The following is a 17534-nucleotide window of genomic DNA, read 5'->3' as shown; positions in this document are numbered from 1 at the left end:
GGTCGCTTTCTCGTGTGTGTTTTTCCTCCACCGTGTTGTCGTTCGTCCTCAGAACGCCTCCGGGAGCCCTGCCTCTCCTTGCCCGGGAAAGGGGGCGAAGGGCTCCCCTTGACCTTCAGAGGCGCCCGCTCTTCAGCGTTTCTCCGCGGCCGTGTCAAGGGCACTGCGTGCCTCAACCTTGTTTGCTTAAAAGCGGTATTCGTACTCGACGGTGCTGCCCTCACAGCCTCCTCGGAACCTCCGAACGCCGCTCCACAGCGTTACCCGCAGCTGCCGCCCGAAGGATGTTGCCGCCGCACAGCCCTGCGTGACTGTGGTCGCCGGTGGCTTTCTCATTCATCCGTACGCTGTGAGGAAGTGTAACCTCAGCTTTTGGGAAAACCAGCAAAGGGCACCCCCAAGTAACAGGCTGGGGAGCTTGGGAGTGCACGGGTGGCTTCTTCACTAGAAGCTTACTAATAAAAGCCCTCTGTACCTGGGTGTGTTGGAGGCAAAAAATACTCGTGTCCCGCGGCAGTAACCTTTCACACATGCCGGTGATGGGTATTGAAGACGGTGGCAAAGTCAGCTGCTTCAGTTTAGCTGCTTTTCTCAGTTGGACTTTTACCATCAGGGTGATTTGATTGTTTCAGATGGAAAGGCCAGCTCTTTAGTCGGAATAAATGCAGCTACAGTGACTATATCAATCAGATTGTGCTGATTTACATTAATTGGGTAGTTGGCATGCATTTCCTTTGCCTTTGTCACAATAATAGCGTCCTAATTTTCTGTTATTTATGTGAAGTCTAAAGATATGTTTCATCATCTCCCCTGATTATTAACAAATTGATCTGTTAAATTATGTAACCATATTATTCCCCTCTAAATGAGATCAATTGCTTAAGAACATATTAATAAAACACAAAGGCAAACAAGTGACAGAAGTGTGAAGGCTAATTTTCGGGGAAATGAGTTCATACTTTGCAATTTCAAGCCCCTGTTCCTGAAGTAGCACGTGTCTGCGCTCACATAGAAAGCTGCAATGTTAAAGCAGTGGTTTGTTTCTCATTGAAAGAAAAATCCCAGTCTCTCAGGCCAAAATCTCTGAGGCTTTCACACATCCATTTTTCCAGTAAAGACTATGGGCCCAACACCATGCAAGTGCTGTGACATCAGGGAGTAAATGCCTCTTTTCTAAAACGTAGTAAGTAGATTGATTGAGTAAGCCATTTTGTAAAGATAGGAAAAAAAAATTCATATCAAAGCTGATCGCTAGCAACCTGCTTCCAGTCCCCACCAGGAATTAAAGTAGATGAGCTATGCACCTTTGAAAAATGAGATTAATTATGGAAATGGCACATGACCTTTAACTAGAGTGGCACTAAATAGCACTGAAATGTGGTGGAAACTGAAGGCAAATAGTAAGGGCATCCCATTGTGTGCAGCACTATGTGCTGGTGAGGGTGTAATATATAATTTTATTTTGTTAACTAAGTTCTTTAGTTAAATTTGTATTCTGTGAAGTCCTTGCAACATACTGCCTGATTAATATTTGATTCAGCTGAAAAATATGTCTTTGATTCTGACTGTGCTTGTACTTACGGGTAGCCCTGCATCACTGAAATCCGTGAGACTAGTTGCTCAAGAGAAGTTGCTCAACACGGTCAGTGCAGTCCGGTTTGGTTTCACATATTTGCACCAAAGTATGAGGTAGACATTCCTATGGTAGCACAGAAGGAGTTGTCCATATTAACACGTAAGTAGTGGGAGAAGGAACTCGCTGTCCTTTATTAGCTTTCTGTCATCCTCAGAAATGTTGGTCATTTTTCTCTCTGAAGGGTAAAGCAAAGAACAGCTGTCCAAACATCGGTTATGGCTCAGCAGTCGGTGGGGATTTCCACTCACAGAGATACCAAGCCTCTGACAAGTGGAGAGAGAAGCTGACAGGGCTGATGTCAGAAGTTTTGGTTCAGTAAGCAAAACTACATTACAATACACAAAACCCCCAGACATTACTATACTCAAATACTACATTACTATACTCAAAGGAGACTGGAATTTCTACTAGGAATACAAACTAAGAAACTTAATTTTAGAACTAAAGTCTCTGAAGAAACAGGTACTTCCCTAGCTGGGAGAGGCTTACGACTGGATTCTGGTCCATGTTCTTTTATCTAAGTGCATACTGGAAAGAAGAAAAGTTGGAGTGTGCAACATTTTCAGTGAGTCTCAGTAGCTGAATGGCTCCTTGGGTGCTATGGCTGGTAGCCATGAGACAGGGCTACAGGCCTGCTGTAAATTACGCTGGAGGCCAGATTGAGCCAAACAGTCTTGGCATTAAGAGGTTATAAAATGACCTGGTGCGATTGCAGAATTGATCTATGAAAGAAAAGGTGAAAGATAGAATTCATCATCGATTAATTGTCTATTCCGGGTGCTTGGGACCTTTTCTGTAGCCTGGGTAACAACTTGCAAACATTTTTCTATTTGTAGTGTTACTCTAATACCGGCGTGATGATACCAGGTATTGCAGGAAGCGCTTCACTCTCTGTAGCAATTTGCTTGGTGTAACTCTTAACCTAGTCTGGAGCAGTGTGTTCTTATCTGGAGATGTTTTAAAGACGCCATCTGATCTGCAAGAGAAGAGTGAAGTTAAACTTCCACATCAAGGTCAGTCAAGGAGAGGTACGGTGGAAAGGGAGGGTCTCATCAGTTATAACTGAGGGTATGGTATCGGTCTCAAACTCCGTGTTTCACCATACATTTCATCGTCTCCAGCAATCAGTGGTGAGACAGATTTTGAGAGAAAATAAAGGCTGGGTGCATATATGTCTCTATTTTTTTTGTTTAATTTACCAGGCTCCATCTGTCTCCCAACTTCTTCACTGGAGACCATCCTAGCTCTAAAACAAATCTCTATTTTTCCTTCTGGACAGAATGGTGTGTTAGCTGCCGCTACCTGTTTGTAAATCTCTGTTTTTCACTCCTACCCTCTTTCCTCAGGCTGTCTAGCTAGACAGATTGCCTTAGATATGGAAACTTTTCCAATTAAAAGCAGAATCAAAGGCAGTATGTTTCCACTTAATGTTTAAGCTCTGACTAAACATTTATTTGCATGAAGACAGTGGTTTAATAAAAAGATGCTCTGGTGAGACGCTGCTTTGGTGAGTTCTCAGCTCACACTGTGTCCTGCCGTTATACGTAGCCCCACTCCCAGGGCTCCCGCTGCTAATACTGAAGCTAATGGCTAATCGTAAATATTACTTCTTCTGACTACTACACAGGCAGTGCTTGTGGGTAGCAGTCGTTGCCAGTTTCCAGAGGATTAGAGTGAGTGTATGGGGTGCCACACTCCTATGCTTGATTTTGCAAAAATCTTGCAAATCTCCAAAACCCTGTAAAATCAAGGACTCACGAAACAGCCTCCTTTTGAATGTTAATGTGAGCGTATTTTAGGTTTAAGGGAATCAGAAGGGATGAAATCCAGGTTTAGTTGTAGTGAGTGCTCTCTGGGGCCTTCCTCAAGGGGGTTCATCCATCCTCTCTGTCTCAGGCTTCTGTGAGTCCACGTACAGTGGAGGCATGCTGGGGTTTTTCTCTCCCATGTGATCTTCTGTTCAAAGCAGCGTTACAGAGGCCACGGATGTTAAAGAGAAATAAGGTAACAATTGGATCCCTTTACACCGTCATCTGCGTGCGAAGAAGAGGTGACCTTTTTGTGTTTTGAACCCAGCATCTCAGTGTAGATTAAGGGGAATGACTCATGTTCTTCTATGTTGTTTGTACCTTTTATGTGAAGCTGATCCACTTTAGAACTCCAACTGCTGCTACCAAAACCCCCTCTCAGTGTTCACTGCAGCGACCTGTTTGCAAAGTTCATCATACAAAAAAAAAAAAAAAGGTGAACAAAATTGTTCAGATCGTTGATACTGTGTAGTCAGGGGGAGAAGAGAGAAGGGAAATGATAAAAAATGAGAAGTAATTTGATATAGTTTAGCCAGCATGTAGATACTCCTCCTGAAGTTTAACATTTAGGTATGATAGTGCAAGGAATAAATATTCTTCAAAATCAAAACTGTTTCTTCATACCAAGTAGGTCATATTTCCAGCAACTGTTTCTCAATATGTAAATATGAGCAGTGATTGCTTTAGAATAGATATAATTATATATTCAACAGAATGCATAATTTTTCCCAATGAACCATAGTTAATTTTATCTGAAAATTAGTGATTACAATTTTGGTGTTAATTATGGAGTACTAAATATGTCTTCAGAGTTAAAAGATAGACTCATCTCTGTTTCATATACCCCAAGTCACTTGTGGAATAACCAATGTCGCTTTGTGATTTTAAAGGTACAAAAAAAATAATTAGAAGATACCATTGAAAATGGAGGATTAATGTTTAGATTAGGACCTCTGGCAACTAAAGAACCATCTTTCACTTATCTCTACATGAGGGCCCTTACCCTAAGCACAGTGTTTTGTACTTATGTGTGTGGATGTTCTGTGAGTGCCCATGAGTGATCCGAATCCAGGGGGAGACCAGAGGGAAGAGAACGGTGTTAGCTGGTTTTATTCTGGATACACACACACTTGCTTCTGGGCCCCTCTCTCTCTGCATGCCATGTAGCTAACTCACACCTGGTAGAGAATCATGTAGGAGATAATATGAGGTCTGAAATAGCGTGGACGTTCGCAGTAAGTCATTATACAGAGCAAAAAGCTTGTGAGTGAAAGAGTAAACGCCTCTGAAAACGGATGCCTGTTATACAGAGAAAACGCAAGTTGGCACAACCTTTCCTTCCAAGTGCAGCCCACCTCTTTTCATCCTCCTCGATGGATCTGTGAAATGTGGATGAGAAGTGCTGACAACTCTTTCTCCAAGTGAGGGAGGGAAAAGTCATGCCTGTGCAAGTCACGATAAAATGATCCTGGTGAAGGCATTCTTCCACATGCCTCATTCTAGAATGTTTAGGCTCAGAAATGCACTTGAGTTTGGTCAGAGACGATGGGTTTGGTCTAGCAGGCTTGGATATAAACATTTACTGAAGTGCTTTGCTAAGTTCCTGTTGTGGGGTAGGATCAGGAGAGGTCTTCAGGAGGAGCTACCTCAAATGTATGGATTATCCAACATTTTCAATAGTACCAGTGGGGAGATTTGAATGTGGAATAATTTGCGAATGAAGAAACCAGACAGGGGCAAAATGCAGACCCAAGGAACATTAACATTCAAATTCAGAGCACCGTCTGTGGGAACGTATGTGTACTCATTGCAATATTCTGAAAATAATTGCATACATATGTACGTTAGCCTCACCCTCCAGTGGTATTGATAGACTTAACCTAAGTTTTATGTTGAGTTGCAAATGAAGGGAATAGACTTTATTTTAAGAGTGGTGTACACATGGCTGCCATCCAATAACTTCAGTATGGCACCCACCCAAGAAAGTGCTCCAAGGCAGCCTAATCAGGACAGAATTCCTGGCAAAAGTACATTTTGAGACAAGGCTTGCTCTCTTTTTCCAAAGTAGAAAACTCCTTTGACAGCAGGCACAGAAAGCATTTAATAACGTTCTCAGGTGCCCTTTTCTGCAAACTGAAAATCAAACTCAAAAGAGCTGGGAAGGAAAATTGCAGGACTCAATTTAACACTTTTCCTGATCCAGCTGGGCAGTGGAGGCTGAGTAACAGCCAGCTGATTTCAGTCTTGGTCTCATTTTTTCACTTCTGTTAATAGGCAAAACCTCGTAACTTATTACAGAAGGTTTTAATTCTGCTCTGTAAACATAAACGATGACTAAGACTTAAACCATATCATAAAGCTGAGTTAAATTCTCTCATAACGGACTACCCAGCTTTAGTCTTCTACCAGTATATATTTAAAAATGCTGGTTTGGGTTTTGTGTTGGTGTTTTTCCTCCGCTTCCCCTGCTCGTGCTTTTTTTTTGTTGCTTCTTTACTGCTCTTCGTGCTTTGCACAGTCCATTTCTAGCAAACGGCTATCCTCAGAGTCCTTGTTTGTGGCCCCAAAACAAGAAAAAAAAGAAAAAGAAGAAAAAAAGAAATGCATTGGAGTAAAGGTGGGAATGATACAGTAATTCACTCGGCGTGCCCAATGGTGCAGTGACACGAGTGCAAACAGGCTGTGGAGAATTTGTGTCCCCAGCTGCAGGAGCTGCAGTGGCTGGTGCAACCCTGCAGGTTCTTCGCTAGTAGATCATGGAAACGGGACTAAGACACACGTCCTCTGCCGGCTCTGCGAGGTGTGGTTTTTGGAAGGATACCGTGGCCTCAGGTCTGCTGGCATCATGGAAACGTTTCGCCTCCTGACTTCACAGGAAGCCAAACGCTTTAGACCTGCCAGAAATGTGACATTCAGGAATAAAAAAGAGCACAAGCAGCTCCGGGCAGATGAGTGAGAGACCTCTGGGAAAGCCCAACCAGGATGAATGCAACTGAGGAACTGGAAAAATAACAATGGGATGATGTCTGATATTAAATTTTGGGTTTGGAAGATTACTTTAACATCTCATTCCCTAGACTAATAAACATGGTGGGTTTTTTCCAAACAGCTATTCTGAGCATAAGCATTTTCCTCCTATTTTCAATCCACACACTGAATTTTTGCAAACACATGAGCATATCATTAAAAACAAAAATGCAGAACACACTAGTCACCCATATCTGTCCATTCTCCAGTTAGGAAACATAAAAAAGTAAATAAATAAAAGCATCAAGTATCTTACATTAGTAATAATTTTATCATTCATTTATAGCATAAAGATAGATTGGAGAGCCTGTATTTTCATAAATAAAGATCTCTTTTTTTTAAGACTGTTGTTGACTGATCCTAGTTATCCTGGATATCATGTTTAGCAAGTAAAAAATTAATACCATTCCAAGAGAGGAATGTAATAAACCTTTTTATTAAAGCTATATTAAACATGGGCTACTGTCATAGGTGGATTCGGATTCTTACTTTTTGTACTCTTTTTCAAAAAAAAAAAAGTTCAGGGGAAACTTGAGTGTTTCTTAGCTGCTGGATAGCATAGAACATTAATTCCGACCTCCAATATTTCAAGAAAATAACTTCTTTGTGTTTAAATGACAAAAGGGCCACAGGAGAACCAACCATCACATGAACCTGGCAGACAAAATCACCCAGGATTGTTAAAGAAGTTATGGAAAATGCAGCTTAGGAAATTATTCCCAAAAGATAACAGCACTTCCAACACCTCTTGAGCGTTTCAAGGGGAGCTCCCTGTGTGGAGCCGACCTTGAAAAGGATGCAGAAGTGTGTGCCCAGGCCTTGAAATAGTGTCTAAGGGCTCATGCATATGAAAGCACCAACAGGATGATGCTGTGATGAGCTCAGAGGCGACCTGGTGGTACATGATGTGTAGAAGGAACAGGAGGCAGCATCTAGCAGGGGTTTTCAGAGCCGCTGAATTCCTGTGGCAGAAGAGAGGCCGGAGCAGAGGTAAATGAGCTGGGCAGGCTGGCAATTAAGGCAGCAAACCAAGCAGGAGACAGGGAAAGGCAGAGGGAGGGAGGCAAGCCTCTGGAGTCAAGCCTACTGAGGGAAACAGCGAGAGGAAGTGATGAGCAAAACCGGAGACAAGGACAGGAATATAAAAAGGTCTTAGTACAGCAATTTTTAAGGCACCAGGTGCTGCTTCACCTGCAGTTACATGTAGCCACATCTCTGTAGCAAGTGGGTACATGTTCTGGGCTCGTGTCCTTTCTTTCCTGTGACTCCCACAGGTTTTTTATCCTACTATGACAGATTTTCAGGCTTAAAAATTCCAGTGGTAAAGTTAGAAACCTGTAGCTATTATAATAATGGGAGATCCCTGGAGAGAGCAAACACTGCTATGTAGAGAATTTATTAGCAGCAGGAGTAGAAGGCTGTATCAGCACTTTACTGGTGGATAAATCAGTGGGTTCGCTAATGATGTTTCAGTTCTCTTGATTGAATTGGATTTGTAAGGGAGAAACGCAGCTGCAGACTGAATTGCTTTATATGACAAGAGAATAATGAATAGCCAATCCTGAACACCCAGGGTTTCTGTATATACGGGATAATTTAGCTTCCGTTCCTGTTGTTATTATTTTATATGCAAATGAAATTATCAATGCCTTTATATAATCGCTTCCTGGATCACATGTATTCTAGAGTTTTTGCCTGTTTGTGCACAAGAGAAGTTTCTTCCCCTCGCTTTAGCTTTAACACTAAATTCTAGCCCTCCTGGAGCCTTTGGGATTTTTATTATATTATAGATGTGACCCAGTCAGAGGACATTGAAAGAGAACAGAAGATACTGGAACTGCCTGTAGTTATGAGAGTGCTAGTACTTATTTGGAGATAGAGCACATTACCTTATGCTATTATATGCATGTTACATGTGCTGGGTTTTGCATATTTGATGTTTACTTAACATGCATATCAGGTTCTTTTAACAACAGTGTTTTGGAGATAATCTGGCTAAGTGCCCTCATCAGCCTCTTGCTAGGTTGTTCTCTGGGGTTCCAGCAAGTAAATCTTGATGTGTTTTAAGCTCTAAATAGGCTACTGCTCCCTCTCTGAAGGATCACGCTGAGCTGAAGCAATGCCCGCTGGAAAAGTAGAAAACAGGATGCCAGCTGGCAAAGAGGGCTGAGAAGAGAGAAAAAAAGAGAAAGAATTATTCTTAAATTGAGAAAGTGCCTTAGCAACGTCCTCATCAGCTGGGTGGGAATAGATCAGGGTTGCCTGGTTGGTCTTTCAAACGGCTGAGCTCATAAATCACAGCTACCCCTTGCCGCTGGAGAGATAGAGTTGACAGAGCTGTACTGTTGAGGCATGCTATAAAATTAGACAGATAGATCGTGAAGTCCAGGCTTCGTATCCAGTAATTGTTCCTCCCACTAGGGGAAAGTCTCACAAAAGTTTCCCCTGGTGCTCAACAGGATTATGGTGGTTCCATTGCTCTGCAACTTCAGAAAGGCTTTGGTGAGTTGTTAAGAGAAGTGAGGATATCTACTCCAGGGAACTGGCTGGAGTCTACTCTGAGTGGGGGAGAGATGAACTGGCAGTGACACCCTCCCCATCACTCGCACAGCAGTGAGGAGGTTTTGTGACTGAATTAGGAAAAGAGCAGAGAGTGATGTTCTCTCAGCCACCAACAGGTTAGGGATGATGCTGTGGGAAGGGTCTCAGCACTTTCTGCTTTCAGCATTTACGGTGCCAGAGGCACTGACCTTTTTCTTGTCAGCTAGATGAGTCTTTCTCATTTGCTCTGCTGCCTACTGCTGGCAACGTTTCATGCCCTACGTGTGGCAGGTGCACGGGAGCGTCGGTGCTGAGAGATGAGAAAGCAGAAACAGGCTGCAGAGGAGCGTGTGTTGGTGTGGACGGATACAAGCTGGATAGGAGCCTTTGTGAAAAAGAAGATGAGGGAGCAAGAAGAGAGCCTAGGTGGACTGCGAAGGACTAAAGTGAGAGAAACCCTGGAAAATGCTCAGCTGGATCCTTGGAGATCTAAAGTATTATTATTAAAATTTTGGGTGATCTGCTAGAAAAAAAATAAAATCTGCACTGTACTTGAGATTTTGCAGTGTTTTCTAGCAGTATAGTGGCTTCACGTCATTTCATGCTTCAAAAGCCCAGCATGAAGGAAGTTAAACTAGCAAAACAAAATTATTCAATAACTAGTTTTTAATATGGTATTTCAAATTTTCACCAATATAAACTGTTGATATGTTTTATTCCAGCAGGTTGTGGTAGCTTCTTGGACTGAAGTGAGCAATTGTGTCATACAAGGAACAGCTGAGGAATCTGAGGCTGTTTAGCCTGGAGAAGAGGATATTGAGGGGAGATTTTATCGCTCTCTACAACTACCTGACAGGAGGCTGTAGCCAGGCAAGAGTTGGTCTGTTCTCCCTACTGGCAAATGACAGGACAAGGTGAAATGGCCTTAAGTTGCACCAGGGGAGGTTCAGGTTAGATATTACGAAGAATTTCTTTACTGAAAGGGTTGTCAGCCGTTGGAACAGGCTGCCCAGGGAGGTGGTTGAGTCACCATCCCTGAAGGTGTTTAAGAGATGGATGGATGTTGTGCTGAGGGACATAGTTTAGTGGTGTTGATAGGGCTAGGACAAAGGTTGAACTCGATGATCTTGAAGGTCTCTTCCAACCGAAACTGTTCTATGATTCGAACTCTGTCATGCTGATGGGGACTATCGCACTGGAATGACAGTTTCCACGATATAACGCAGCCCACTATTGCAGTTAATTATTATCATTTAACCATAGCCACACCATAGAAACAGATTTCATTTTGCTAGACTTGAATAATAGAAGTCACACTGCTAGACCAAAAGAGCTATTGAAAGGAAGAGGCTACAGTAAAGCAGCTCTTTTTCTTCCTCCAAACAAGATTTAACTGCTGTTGACAGGAAAAGTATAGGCGATCCTTTTCAGAGCAGGTCTGTGTAGTAAAACACACTGGTGAAGGGCAAATAACTTATCTCTTTAAAAGTTCTCTACAGAAGCACTTTTGCACTCTGGGGATACATGCTTATGCTCTCACGCTGGAGCTGCAGATGACCTGAAGAGGGATCTGCTCAACAGAACAAGCAAAGGAAGGACGACTGAGCACTTATTTTGTCAGTCATTTTCACTATTTTTTTGCTGGTAGAAAGCAGTTCCGGAGTAAGGACATTCTGTAGCACGATGCAGCTGTTCTTTCTGGTGTATCCCTGAAATTAATTCATCATTTGGCATTTATGATATCATGGCCTGTTGGCATGGCACCCAGTCATGTCACACATACCACGCACTCAGCATCGTGACTTTCAGAGTAAGACCACGCCTCGAAACAGGCAGTATGCTTTGCATGTTGAGCGTTCAACAGCAAGCGAAAAAATAGAAGATAGTGAAGACCACAGAACTGGTATATAATGATAAAAAGAGCCACCGTGAGTGCTGCTTGACTGCAGGGCTTCTCACAGGAGATGCCAAGGAATCACAGAATGCATTGGAAGGGACCTTTAAAGGTCATCTAGTCCAATGCCCCTACAGGGAGCAGGGATATTTTTAACTGGATCAGGTTGCTCAGAGCCTCATCCAGCCTGCCCTTGAATGTCTCCAGAGATGGGGCTTCCACCATGTCTCTGGGCAACCTGTTCCAGTGTTTCGCCACCCTCACAGTAAAGAATTTCTTCCTGATATCTAGTCTAAATCTGCCCTGCTCTAGTTTAAAACCATTGCCCCTCATCCTATTGCTACATGCCTTTGTAAACACTCCCTCCCCAGCTTTCCTGTAGGCCCCCTTCATGTACTGGAAGGCTGCTAGAAGGTCTCCTTGGAACCTTCTTGTCTCCAGGCTGAACAACCCCAGCTCAAGCTGGAGGGAGAAGGATGCTGTGGGGAACTGATGTGTGCCCCTGGAACACCGAGGGCAGTGTCACCAAGGCAGGACCACAAACCAGTCACAGCACAGATGAGACACAGCTCTGTGGCAGAGCAATACAAATGAAAACATGGTGCTATGCTTAGGAAGACACTGTATAATAAATACCATCTTGCCTCTAGCGCAAGGTGATCTAGTATTACCGTAAATCGTAATTTCATCAACAGATACATAGAAAATAATTTAAAAGTCAGGAATATTACTGTATTCACAAATGTAATAAACATACAATGCTTTTTTTTTTTGATTGCTTTTGGTTTACACTCCCCTTCAGATTTATATTCTACAGTCACATAAGGATTATTCTGTTCAGAGCTACTCATCAAACTTTTGCATTTCAAGTGCACTGCAGCATAACTGGCTGCTCAACCTTGCCACTTAGCATGAAAGGAGGATAGTGGGATAGGAGCCTTCGGGTATTACTCAACCAATTCAGGGAATATGCTAGAGACCAGAAGTGAGGCCTCTAATGAACTATTTAAGTAAAAACATACTTCAAGCACTTATTTCTGTCACAACAGTAACTCCTTTCCTTCTTTCCAGGCAAAGGCTATTACAGTACCATTGCTAATACAAAAAAATCCCAAAATACATAATCTCTACCTGCACTTATATTTTTGGAGCTCTCTGACAAAGGACAACTTAAACTTGTGGCAGTCTTGACATTTTATCATGCTTTGCAAGTTAAGAAACGAGCCACGCAGTCTTAACTAGCAGAAGTGGGGGTGACAGGAAAAGGAGTTTGTTTTAACGTGGAGCCTAATTAGCTTTTGAAATGTAGTAGACAAAGTGATTGCCAGGGGTAGCAAAAACTAGACATGATGACCCAGGAGGTCTTTTGCTGTCTAGTGCAAAGGGTGGGAATACGACTTAGCTACATGTGAATCAAAGTTAGTGCAATACAAGGCACAGACCTTTGCTTGCTGGATGCTTGCCCACGTCAAGCCCCAAAGGGCTGACTGAACCTCGGGCCTCTGATTCCTGCTACGGCTCACACCAAAGCAGAGGGTGTGCACCTTAACGTGCATGTACGCTCCTTGGCACAGTGTCTGCAAACCTGCAAACTCAAGACACCAACTTTTACTCAGAGAGTATCAATTTAAAAAAATCATTAGAAATCTTAGGATAAACTCTGCCATGGGTTTGCCTCAAATGAGTGCTACCTTCTGTGTTCAGCAAGGGAAGTAAGTGCGTACTTTTCTGATGTTTTGTAATAAAGCTGGCTAACATGCCTGATGAAAGAAACACAAAGGGATTATTTTTACACAAAAGTGGGAAAAATTCTTGAAGGACCCAAGCACTACAAAAATATGCTCATACATTCTCTTCTAGCGGGGGCAACATTGTCTCACAAATGCTTAAGGCCTGTGGAGTTTGTTACCTCTAGATCTGCTCAAGCGAGTGCTTCTCTTAATCCTTCTCAGGACAGATAAACTGATTTACACGAAACAGCTTTGCAGCAGGGCTCTTCTGACTCAATTCCTTTCAACTTACAGTGAGGGAGCGATGACACAACTGAAAGCTGCTGGCAAATTTCGATGGCAGTCAACTCTGGCGGAGTTAAGCCATGGGGGGATTTCTGTGCCTAGGAAAAAGGATGTATGGGACAGCCAAAAGCTGAACCTTAGGGCTGATATTTCAATCTTGATCTTCAGTATAAGCAGGTGGAAAGATTTTAAAAATCACTATAACCAGATCAGAAGTCTAGTTAGCTTCCTATGCCATCACCCAATGGCAGCTGTCTAGAGGACAGTATAAGAAAATTCCATGAATAAAGCAATATTTTGTTACCCCTTCCCAGCTTCCAGTGAGGTGCAGCTTAGGGACATCCCAGGACAGTGCAGTAACTTAATTTTTAACAGCCCCTGATAGACTTTTGCCTCACATCTTTACTGAGTCCAGATTTTAGTCAGCTGTGGTTTTTATTTAAAACAAAATGAAGGAGGACCACTTTGAACTGTTTGGTAAAAAACCCTAATAATCCTTTCCATTTTTCTCATCCCTCCTCCCCACAAAGGTATTTTTTTGGGATGGCTGTAAACAAGTCACAGGGACAGCAGTTTTGTATGTTTTGGCTTTTCAAAAGGCATTGTAGGCAAAAGATCTCAGTGTAGTTTAGGGAACCAGCAGTGTTACTGGCATCATTAGGCTGGAAAGTATTTTCTTTTTAAAAACGACGTTATGTTCTCACTGTTTTCTTGTTTTCTTAGAAGAAAATGACTCATGATTAAAGGGAAAAAGTCCTTCTATGACTCTGTGATTAATAGAATCCACACACAGAGAATCACTCGAAACTCAAGACGAGCCAGCCTTTCTCCACTTTGGGTCAAGCAAGACTTCTGTGCAGCTCCTGCCCTGCTGAAATTAATAGCTGAAGCTCCTGCATGTGTGCTCACCTCCTTCCCAGATTGGACTGAGTCCAAGCAATTCTCTTGCTACAAAAAATCTTTTATCCGGGTCTCCATGAGAAATACCAAACAACAGCATCACAGCTGATCACCCACCCAGACCTCCACTGTGTGTGTCTCTACGAACCAGCTCAGCAATTCCAGCTGTTTAAGAACATCTGAAGGGATGCGAGGCCTTGAAACTCATCCTCTAGCTGTAACCAGCCTTCAGGAGCAGCTGAGACTCCCTCACAGGCTGCTAACTGTACCAAGCTGAAAGCCCCTAAGTATTTTTTTTCCTTTAGACTATCCAGGCAGGATCACACAAGACAACAGAGCAGGTTAGACAGGACAGTAACAGAGCAGGTTAGACAGGACAGTTAATGAATTAGCACATAAATATAAACACAAAATTTTCTCATAGCATGAATTCATTTATACATAGTATACTCCTCGAGTAACTCACTCTCTTAAGAAACCAGAAGGAAAACAAGGTTCTGGATGTTTACCTTTGACAGAGTGTATTTCACACTTTGGGCAATAATCTTGGCCCCTCTGTAATTATTTCAGCCAAAATATTCAGACTAGCATGCCAAAAATCATACTTAAAAATCCAAATTTAAGCAGCTGAATCAAAGTGTCTTGGTCTTCTCTATTTCTGTTCAAAGAGCTGGACTCCTATTAATGTAACAAGAGATGAAAATGCCAATATTTGAAATGTATTTCATATAATGAATGAGTGAGAATCTTCTGCAAAGAGAAAAAGATGTGAGTGAGCAAATCCACATGGATTATATACGTTTATCCTTCACGAAAGCTGTTACAGAAATTTAGGTTGCTTTTTATTCCAAGTATGAGATGTTTGCAGCAAGCCATTATACAAGACTACCATCAGAAAGGATGAATACTTACCTATAAGGTTTATTAAAAGAAAAGCTATGCTCATCAAAATTCTTTAATCTTATAAACAGGCATACTAAACTGTCCACTGGCTTATGGGGAAATAATTTTAAAAGGATAAGTGTTCTTGACAATGTCACCAGTGCATAAGAGTAAGCAGTTTTTCTTTCAGTGGGAAAGATAAAGGTCATTGCTTCATTTGTATGTTAAATCTGTACTGTGCCAGCTTTATTTTTTATTTTTTAAATTTCTTTTAAGAGTGATTTCAGTTAAAAAGACCTATTAGCATTTTTCTCCAATCTTCAAAGTGTCTTCAACCAATCCCAAACCATTCTTCTGAAGGTCAGGCTGATTTGCACATTGGCACGTAGCAAAGGAGGAAACCAGTTTCTGAAATTAAAACTAATTGTTTGTATGACAACTTGTACTTGCAACTTCAGGGTGTAATTCCTTCTACTGCAGCTGGGAAAAGCTCATGAGAAGCAGCACCACCAGCAAGTGAAAAATTCCCTTTGGGCAGGACTGTAAAAGCAGTTGGCGTAGCTGGAAGCGAAGGTGCAAAGGTTCTGGATGAGGAAGAACCAAGTCTACAGCATCACAGTTGCGTTCTAGTCGAGAGGCTGACCTAATGTTGTATTTGGGGGGGAAAAAATGTGTACATGGTCCCATGACTGAGGATTGCAGCAGAACATGTGCAAGAAAGGTGAACGTTAGAGACATTCTGACTAAACAGGCAGAAAAATAAAAACTGTTGAATTGCAGTTGCCTTGCTTTCGTGATTGCGTTTTTCTGTGAGATACTTCTTAGAAATGTAAAATGGCACAGGACCTGGAGTGAACGAACTGCAACACAACATCACCAAGTTTCACCAAACTATACCAGCAAAACTGGACATCTGGCCAGCTGCAGGCAACAGCCCATCCCCTGAAATTCAGCAGTGGTACAGAGATTACTTGGCAGCAACTCAAAGCCTGCAGCGGTGTATTCCTCTCTTGCAGGCCTTACTACCTAGTTCCTAGGGAAGGTTTCATGCAGTTCTCTTTACTTCCAACCTCCTGATGCATACCAAACACTCTTAGAAATAGTTATAAGAACTAAAGGCAAGGATATTTCTTCCATGTTTTAAACGAAGTAGGAAAGAAATTCTATGTTTGTCTTGCGTGAGGTCTCTACAAATACTTTCGGAGATCAGAATTTCTGCTTCTGCTAGCAGAACCAGCTGGATGTGGAAACGACCACAGGAAGAATTGGGTTTAAGAACAGCCCAGTCCTACCCATTCTTTCTTTCTTCCGTACTGAACTGCACAGGGGAGACACCATCACCACACTGGAAACATTTCAAAGAGGAACAGAGAGAGCTATGCACGTTAATCTGGGATATGGTTTTCTCCCAGAGGATGTGAGAGCCCTCCCCTTCATTCTGTAACATAACCGTGCCTGTGGTATTCACTGGCATTCTTGTGAAAGTCCTGTCAACACTCTTTGTGCTCCTCAATATGTTAAATCTTGCTCCAAGTTCAATTTTCCTTCAACATTATACAGTAGCTAAAAGAAACCTTTAGCATCTGAGAACTGGAGCACTGAAGTATGGAAGTTTGTTTATAAAAAAATAAATTACAAGGTCTTGTGAAGAGAATTTATTCGGTCAACAAAAGGAAACCCAAACAAAACGCAGAATTTCTGACAAAACAAAAATATGAGTGAAGACAAATGCAGGACTGTTCATAACCCTTTTCCCTCTCCTGTCTCACACAAGTTTTTCAGATTAATCACACTAGTGATAAGTCTTGGAGACCAGGGGCTTTTAATTTCAGTGTTCAATTCACCTCCACCTCACCACACTGAAAGTGAAGGAGGTGGAACTGAAATGAAAATGCTGCCTTGAAGAAACATAGTGGCTATTAATAAAACCAAAGATATCCAAAACTGCATGTATTACAAATTATGCACATGCTACAGAGATACATCAGACACAGTGGGCATGAACCAAAGTTAGAATTTTAGCTGTGACTTTTCTCCATTGCCAGAAAGGCATGGGAATGTTTGTCACGGCTAAAGCAGCGTAAGGTTCCTTTGTCCCAGCGTGGAAATGCTGCTTAACATGAACTACAGCCCTGCAGCACACACTGATACGTAGCACCACTCCTTCGCAGAGAAGTCATTGGAAGTGTTCGGAGTAGCATTTCCTAAGGAGTCACCAGTATTGAGGGGCCAATTCTGCCTCTCCCACACAGACCACTTGTGTGCCTCACTCCACCTGGTCAGCAGCTACTAGCAAGGCAAGCACAACTGACCAAAAGTAAAGAAGTGGAGACAGACAGCCTGCGCAGATGGATGAGCACACAGGGAGGTGTATCTAACTTGCCTGTGTTTAAGCTTTGTGAATGTGCTGTGCAGGTGGGCACTGGAAAGCTGCATTTAAAATAAATGCAGTCCTCGGGGCTGCACGGCTTCCACGCCTCCATATACAGCGTGCAGATGTATCCTCAGTGCATCAGACTAATGTGTTTTCTTTAAAGCTTCAAATCAATTAAGATGCTTTTTATTAGAAGGGCAAAAGTCACTGTAGGCACTGGCCGCAAGAATGCTTTGTCCTCTTAAGTTTCTCTTTGTCTAAATAGATCTCTGGCAGGCCCACATTAAGTTTCCCCTCTAAGCTCTCCACCCCCTTCATTAAAACATTTTTATATATAATGCTGCTTTAGCATCAAACTCCTGCCAGACAAGTATCAGTCTCTGTAAGAAAAACTTCCTGCTTTATTATAAAACTTTGAAAAAGAATTCAAATAGCTGGGCTACAGTAATTCAATATG

Source organism: Apaloderma vittatum, unplaced genomic scaffold (genome assembly GCF_000703405.1).
Source record: "Apaloderma vittatum isolate BGI_N311 unplaced genomic scaffold, ASM70340v1 scaffold17150, whole genome shotgun sequence".
Taxonomy (NCBI): Eukaryota; Metazoa; Chordata; class Aves; order Trogoniformes; family Trogonidae; genus Apaloderma; species Apaloderma vittatum.
The sequence above is the reverse complement of the archived record's forward strand: the minus strand, read 5'-3'. Positions refer to the sequence as shown.